The following is an 8,577-nucleotide window of genomic DNA, read 5'->3' on the forward strand; positions in this document are numbered from 1 at the left end:
GAGTAAGAAGAGAATATCATCGAAAAATGAATGGTCCCAGGCAAGGGACAATAAAGATCATTGTTTTGAGCATCTCTTGTAGGGAAAAAGATGGGTATGGCTAATTAAGCTAAGTGGAGGTGGGGAGTAGAAAGGCCTTGTTGGTGGTTGGAAAGCGGTGATCATGGTGATGAAGTGGGATCTGCAAAATCATTATACATGCGCATCGTCTCTGTGCGTACGTATTCCTTTGAATTATACATGTATATATATATTGTGGAGTATATACACACATGTATAACGATACTTAATAACAGACATACATACATACATACATACATATATGGGCATATAACAGTACGCTTCTTACTGCAAAAGTTCTTCCAAGCATTTCACCAAAAAAAAAAAAAGGTTCTTCCAAGCAAAAAAAAAAAGAAAGTTCTCCAAGCTGAACCAAATATGCACGAGAGATAAAATACATAAGGATACATAGATAAATAGATAGCTGAACATGCACAATAAGGAATTTGAGGGTTTTATAGATAGGTTATTTACAGAAGGGTTATAAAATGAAATGAACAAAATGTATTATTGTGAATGTCTAGCTCGCTAGGGTTTTCAAAGAGTTTGTGAAGAAGAAGAAGAAGCTGAGAAAGAGGGAAATGAGAGAGACGGAGAAGGAGAGGGAGCTGAGGGGAAAAAGAAGGGGGAAAAGAGAGAGAGAGAGAGAGAGAGAAGAAGAAGAAGAAGAAGAATGGATGGGATGGACAAGAAGGGTTGGCCTGTGCGGTGGGTAGGGGAATGTATAATTAATGGAAGAAGGGTGCCTCGGGATGATGAGAAGGAAAAGTGAGAGACATCATATCAAAGGAGCTTACTTTTAGGGTTCATGCTTAGTTTGTACTCCAAAAAAAAAGAAAAAAAGAAAAGAAAATCGGATTCGTACACATGCACACAAACACCCACACGCAATGATCTTTCTCTTCTCTAACATCCTTTGCATGCACCTGAAATATTCTCATTATTCTCTACAAAAGAAGTTAAAAGAAAAAAAAAAACCGTTCTACTTTTGGTTTGTACCATATACACACACACACTTGTTAGGTTATTCCTTCTCTTGCGTGACACTATTATTTTTTCAAGGCGCCACTTTTTAGGATCATGTTTTATATTAATTTCATTAAACATTGCATGCATATAGGTGATTTAGTGTATCTGCAGGGAGAGAATAAGATGGTTGGCTTATTTGCACGCCCTCTTTCCCCAAATCATTACACATTAATTATTGTGTTTCGGAAGTATTTATTAGTAATACATATATGATGATTATCATTAATATATAATATATGAAAAGCATCGATTATGCACTTCATGCGATTATATATTATCAATTCAGGGGAGTATGCTCTTGCCCAATAAGGCAGCATATGCAGGAAGCATATATAGGATACATTAACTTCAATCAGCTTATAAATATATGTCTGTACACAAATAGCATATCCGTCTTAATAATATTCAGCTGTACTGTATAATGCAGGTACTAAAATTACGTACAGAAAAAGCATGTGTGAACATATATAAAGGTTTGATACACATCCAATGCACAGATATAGATCCATATATCCCAAAGAAAAGAAGGTTGTCATCTTGGATTAATATATAGTTTGTACGTATAAACAAAATCAAATGGCGCACGTGGTTCATCAAATAATGTTGAGAGTTAGAATACTGCACGAAAAAAAATTAACTAGCAGTAAGCCACAAGTCAATTGGAGGATAATTGGGTCCATCACCTCCTGAGTGTGAATTGTTTTGATTGGAAATAGGCCAATTTTTGTAAGCTTAGTCTATAATTTTACAAATATGTTATTCATATTATATATTAAGGAAATTCTTGGGTCTCAAAGCTGAATTTTCAGTCACGGACTAAATACAAAATCATATACAAAAGTTTTGGATTTTGTACAAAAATATTTTGTACGGCTTATATAAAAAGTTTTTTTTTTTTACAAAATTCAAAACTCTTATACAACAAAAATAAGTATTTTACATTTGGATCGTGAATGAAAATTCAATCACGAAATTCAAGCATTCTCCTATATGTTATGGTTAAGGAAACGGCGTGCAAATTAAAAAGATCAAGAGTATGTTCTTTGTTGCATGCGGGTGGACTGACTGCGGGCGAAAGGGAGAGAGAGAAATGGAAGAGAGAGGAGAGGGAGTGCGGAATGTCAGCGAGAAAGGTACGATTGTCTAGAAAGAAAGAAGGAAAATAAAGTACATATATATTCTGCATAATGTTATACATTATATGTAAAATACATTAGTTAAATTCTACGCACCCACATATATATACAGCTACATATATACATACATATATATATATATATATATATTCACAAATTCACACGCGTTCGCATGCACAACGGCAAAGGCAAAGACAAAAGCAAAATTAAGAATCGAGCACATACATAGATATATGTATATGTGTGTGTAAATATACATCAACGTGATGCTTGGGCAGAGGCCAAGGCGGAGACAACGGCGTTAAAGATGGCCTGCCTTGCCTTCCCTCTGAATCTTCGCTGGGAGACATCCTTGGTTTTTGCTTCCTCCTCCTCCTCCTTTTGCCTATTCTATTTTATAATAAAAAGAGGAACAAGTTTTGTTGGAGTAACATAAAGAGTAAATTCGAAATTGAGAAATTCTGAGTTGGATCTTAATCAGTTGAATTTATGTGTCCGTTTTTTTTTGCCATTACAAGGAATGTCCATAAAGCTGGTACATTAAAATAAAAATTATAAATATTTAATAAAGGAGTACGGGTAGTCTCACTAAATATCAATCCTGGAACCTCTTGGTCAACAAGCGAGAAGTGCGTCACTGCGTTATACCATCTCTTGATACTAAGCCTTTGGCTTCTTTATGACGGAATATATATAGGTCGCGTTTGAAAAGTTAGACTGATTTTAGAATCATGATTTTGATTTTAACTCAACACACTACACAACAAAATACACGTTTTTCAAGTCAAATTTATAATACCATCTCATTTGTCTTTTTCCACAATCAAAATCAAAATCAAAATCAAAATCATGATTTTAAAATCAACTAACAAATCAAACGCAACCATATAATCTGAAATACTTTCATTAATATTAGTTTGATCAAAATCTTTCTCACTGTATCTACTACATTCGATAAAATTGTTGGGGATTTATACTTTAGGATGGATGGTTTGGAAATAAAGACAAAACCGAATTCGGATTAGGAGAAGACGAACTTTGAAGACAGTCGAATAAGACAATGTTGATCCCGAATTCAGAGTCGAAGAAGATGACAAATACGATCTTCAATGTCGAATAATTGGTTCGTGGCACGAGTTAACGCTTTCTGAAAAGAGTTATTCGCCTCCACACAAAATTTCTATTGGATTTCTAACGAGTCTCTTAGAGGACACAACAAATCCTTTATGTGTTTTACAATCTTCTTTATTAATTATTACTATTATGTAATAAATTTAAATTAAATTAAAAGTGATTTTTAATCAATAAATTCATCTATATTTTCAAAAGAACATAAACGATATAATTGTCTTAAAAGATTAGCTTTGTCATTATATTATTTTTTACGTAATATCACGAGTAATGCAATTAAAACTTACAAATTAAATTTAAATTTGGCACCGCAAATAGTGCCTGTTACGTTTAATATACAAACATATATATCTATATATATATTTTGGGGTGAAATGAGTAGTTGATTAATCAATTACAGTTTATTGTTATCCTATATGTTAAAAACATTCTCTCTTTCTTTTTTTTCTTTTACCTTTTTGAATGAACTATATAGGGGCTGGATCGCAATTAAATTAAGAAATACAAAGTTGAGCCATGTTGATCCCCTACATCTCAAAAACGTAGGAAACCAAGTCAAATATAGCTACGAGTCTATGTATGAATCCCTGAGGCTATATTTGGACATCATGTTAAGGATAGAGATAGGGATGAGATCATTAGAGACTTATGGTGTGTTTAGTTTATAAGTGATATTATAAAATTAAATTTTGATTTTGAAAAAGAATAGTATAAATAATTATATATGGGACCCACCCTTTAACTTTATATAAGTTAAGTAATTTTGATTTTGAAAAAGAGCAGTATAAATGAAGCTCACCCTTTGACTTTGTATGAGTTATTTTATTTTGTTGTGGGTAGAATTAAGTTAAAGTAAGATTTTAAAATCTTACTTTGAATCCAAACGGAGCATTAAGATCCCATGGATAAACTTTCTGTTTGGTCTCTCAATTAGATTTTAATGGTGCGTTTGGATTCAGAGTTAAAGCAACTTTAACTTTAATTTTGATTTTGATTGTGGAAAATGACAAATGAGATGTAATTATAAATTTGACTTGGGAAACGTGGGTTTTTGTTGTGTAGTGTGTTGAGTTAAAGTTAAAGTTAAAATTTTTGACTTGCAAAATGTGTATTTTTGTTGTGTAGTCTGTTGAGTTAAAGTTAAAGTCAAAATTAAAATTTTTTGTTTGGGAATCCAAACAGGTTATAAGATTTTAACTCTAATTTTAACTCTACTCACTACACAACAAAAATCAACTCCTCAAAGTCAAAAAAGTAGGCCACATACATAAAACCACATACAACTCTATTATACTCAATTCAATTTTTAATACTAAATTGTAAATTATCTCAACTATTCATTACATTTTCACATTTTTTTCTCATAATTCAACAACACAATCATTACAACCCAATTAAAATCAAAACTCAACTCAACTCAACTCTAAAACCAAACACACTTACGTCCCAATCAAGTGTTTGGGGCATGTTTAGGTTTGGAATTGGAATATGAGACCAAAATGATGTGCTCTTAAATTATCTTTTTTATGAAAATTTTCTAAAAATGAAAAATAATTTTTTGAAATTTAAAAATTAAAAAAAGAGAGGATGAAAACAGACGAACCAGTATTAGGCTGTATTGGCCAAAATTCAACCACCACGCCCCCACAAGGTCGCTAGCATACCCAAAGATCGTCGGCGATCTCGTCTGGATGGCAGAACCGCGAAAATCGCTCCCATTTCTCTCTCATCGAAGAGAGAGAAGTGAGCTTTTGAGGCATGGTGGTGGCCCAATGGAGGTTGTCAGCAGCGCACGAGAGAGAGAGATTTCACAAGGTTGTCGGTATCCTCTAGGACCGCTAGCGATCTCGCTGGGGCGGTGGCGGCCAGGATCGGGCCACCACCGACCTCTTCATTCTTCTCCAAGTTTGATGGCAATTTTCATAAATTTAAAACAAAGTTAAGGGTATTCAACCATTTCAATAATAATTATATCCCAATTCGAGCTCAACCCACTCCTTTTCCAGGATTAGATACTAATGTTTTATCTCAGTATTATCCCAATCCTAATCTATTTTCGTCCCATCAAACACTGCATTGAGATTTTAGTAATCCCATCCTCCTCTTAATCCTGCCTACCAAACATGACATAAAGATAATGAAATTGAAAGAGGATACTTCGCCAATCAATCTGTACAAATATTTCCTTATCGAAAAGTGTGCTGTACCAGCACAATCCAAGCTCAATTGAGAAGTTTCTTATCGAAGGTCTCTCCATAAAGTTTTCTTCCACCCTCTCTCATCGGTTGTGAGTGTTTGTGTGCCTACTACTACCAACCACCCACCCAAACGGATTCTCTTCTCTCCTCTCCCACGCCTTAAATTTAAAATTTCCTATTAGATATAATTACTATTGTTACTTTTTTTTCCCAGGGTTCCCCCTAATCACCAGATCCTAGAAGCAAATTGGGACCTCTTCTCTAATTGTGTCTCTCTTTCTAAAGACTGAGAGACTAAAAAGCTGGGAAGGTCAATAAAGCGAAGCTAGCTTAGCTTGCTACAGCCCCCTTCCTTAATTATTTATATTATATTAATATATTATGTTTTATTTCCGTGGCATTTCCTCATCTTTCGGCCTTTCACCTTTTCTATAATTTATTTATTTCGTAAATAAATGAACAATTGATAGCGGTTCCTTCTTGGTTTTTTTAATCTCCACTCGGAAGTTCATCATGGAGCAGGGCGCCCGGGGGAAAGCAAATTATATATTTAGGATTGAAATAAAAAGAAAGAAAGAAAAAAAAGTGTAAGAAACACTTTTTGCTGGTCTCGACCGAAACCTCTTCATTAAAGGTTGAGACAAATAGGCAGCCACACCTGACCCCCCTGAATTTGTAGGAGAATTCTTTATTTTATATATGTAATCTCACTAGCTGGAACATGGTGGGGGCATATCATATTCATTGCCATGGGAAAGCAAACATGCTTTCTTGACTCAATCCATCAGTCCAAATTAGCATACTAGAGCTAGATACGTAACACTTATATGTCGCTTATTTCCAAATCCATTACATACATATGCATGCTCCACTTAATTATTGATTGTCCATCAGATGAGCAATTAATAGACCTTCACACTTCAATTTATTACGATTGGACAGCTTTCTAAGCTAAGCTAAGCTAGATATATTTGGAATTTCAAAGATGTTTGGAGTATGCACACTTATTTGCAGCTGAGAAAAGGTCTATTAATAAATAATATAATATACAATAATGTATGTGTATGGGTTATACCGAGATTTATTTTGTCTTCAAGAACGTGTGAAAAGGAAATACTAAATACAGATGATCTATCGATCTTTGATGAGAGGATTAATTAATACATATATTGGAGGGGCATATATATAAATGCCAATATTAATTAATTAATTATAATCTCGTTGGACTTGAAAATCTTCTTCATGGGTAGATACATGTCGTGTCTCAGTCATGCACGGCAAACTTAGGCCAAAGTCAGTTGTCCGCTTGCGAAGACAAATTTAAATTTAAGATAGTAGGCAGTCGACACGGACAGCCATTCCTCCGCACCCTCACACTACTCTGAAACTGCGCGCTCCGACAAGTACTGATTATACTCGATCCCATCGGTTATACATCTATTTTATAGTAGATGCACGGAATTTATTAATGAATATATGAATTACACTACTAATATAAAATGCTAGAAAATATATAAAAGTTAAACTTCATTTGAAAAATATATAATTAATTATCTAACATCATTAATAATCTTATTGGTTGATTTAAAGATACCAAATCAATAAATATGAATTACTTAATATCATTAATGTATATTGATAATTTTTGTTTATATAAAACATAATCGATATGATCAAAACTTATAAACAATTAGTTCAATTTTTTTATTAATTAGATTTACCTTAAAGAAATTAAGGTTAATATAAGAAGTGAGCGTAATCTCTTAATATTGCACATTATCGAACTATATATATTTATTGGACTTTAAAAGTAGTTAATCGAAATTAAAAAAATTTGAAGTCTAATGTTTAATCGAAATGAAATTGTAATAAATATTCAATTAAGTACATTAGTAATTTAATATATACTTGTTGTATTGCACATATAATAAATTTTAAAATAAGCAAAAATAGAAAAGGAGCAATAAATTGTTTAATATAAAAATGTCTTAGCAAAAATCATGATTAGAATCATAATAATCAAAAGCAAAAACAGTGGATTCTTTTTTAAGAAAAATGCGGGAAAAGCAAAATAACAAAAAAAGATAATCTAATTGCTTATAATTCTAATTCTTCGTAAAAAAAATTTATCTCGAATGTAATGAATAATTACTCCTAATTTTCTTTTGTGCATAAATCAAATATTTTAATTTCTTCTCAATTTTCATTTGGGATAAGTATCAAAAAAGATAAAAAAAAATTTGAAACATTTTTCTCTTTTAGACCAAAACATTTATTTTTGTACTAATAGGATACAACATTTGTTAATATTTTAATAAGGCCTTTTCAATATTTAAAATATTTTTCAAGTGTCAAAAGTTAAACTTAAAATCTGTTAATCTGTAAAATATTAAAACAATTATATATACACACACGTGGGGCAAACTTACGAGATCGAAAAACGAAAATGAAGGCAGATCGAGCCAATGGTGATTCGTTAGAGAACGCGCCACAGCTCCTGGCAAGGTTGTCACGGGTGGTGGTTGCTAGCGAAAGGCCCCCACCACGCAATTTCTTGCTTCCTATGAAAATCTGACCAAGAGTACAGAGGGAAAATTAACAATTAAATAATACCTCGAAATATATAAGCAACACTACAGGAATTCGCCCCTACAGAGACGACAATTGAGATGAAAAGTTCCGTCTCTACATAATATAGAGACGAACTTTTCCATCTAAGAGGGTCCTTCTCAAAAAACCTTGTTGCAAATAATGAGACAAAAAATTATGTCTCATCGTCGACTAAGATAGAAATTTGAAATGAAATTTCTCATCTCAACTTGATAAATAGAATAAACCGTCTAAATTTTCGTCTCACGATTGAGACAGAAAGAGCGACGAAGCTTTCCGTCTCAATCCTTGCGACCGAAGTCCAATGAAAAATGTAAAAAGAAAAAAAAAATATTGGGTTGGCGGAGCCTAGAGGAAGCAAGGATTTTTGCGTGCCCGCCACCTATACTAGGAGTGCAATGCACCATGTCTCT

Source organism: Punica granatum, chromosome 2, assembly GCF_007655135.1.
Source record: "Punica granatum isolate Tunisia-2019 chromosome 2, ASM765513v2, whole genome shotgun sequence".
Classification (NCBI taxonomy): Eukaryota; Viridiplantae; Streptophyta; class Magnoliopsida; order Myrtales; family Lythraceae; genus Punica; species Punica granatum.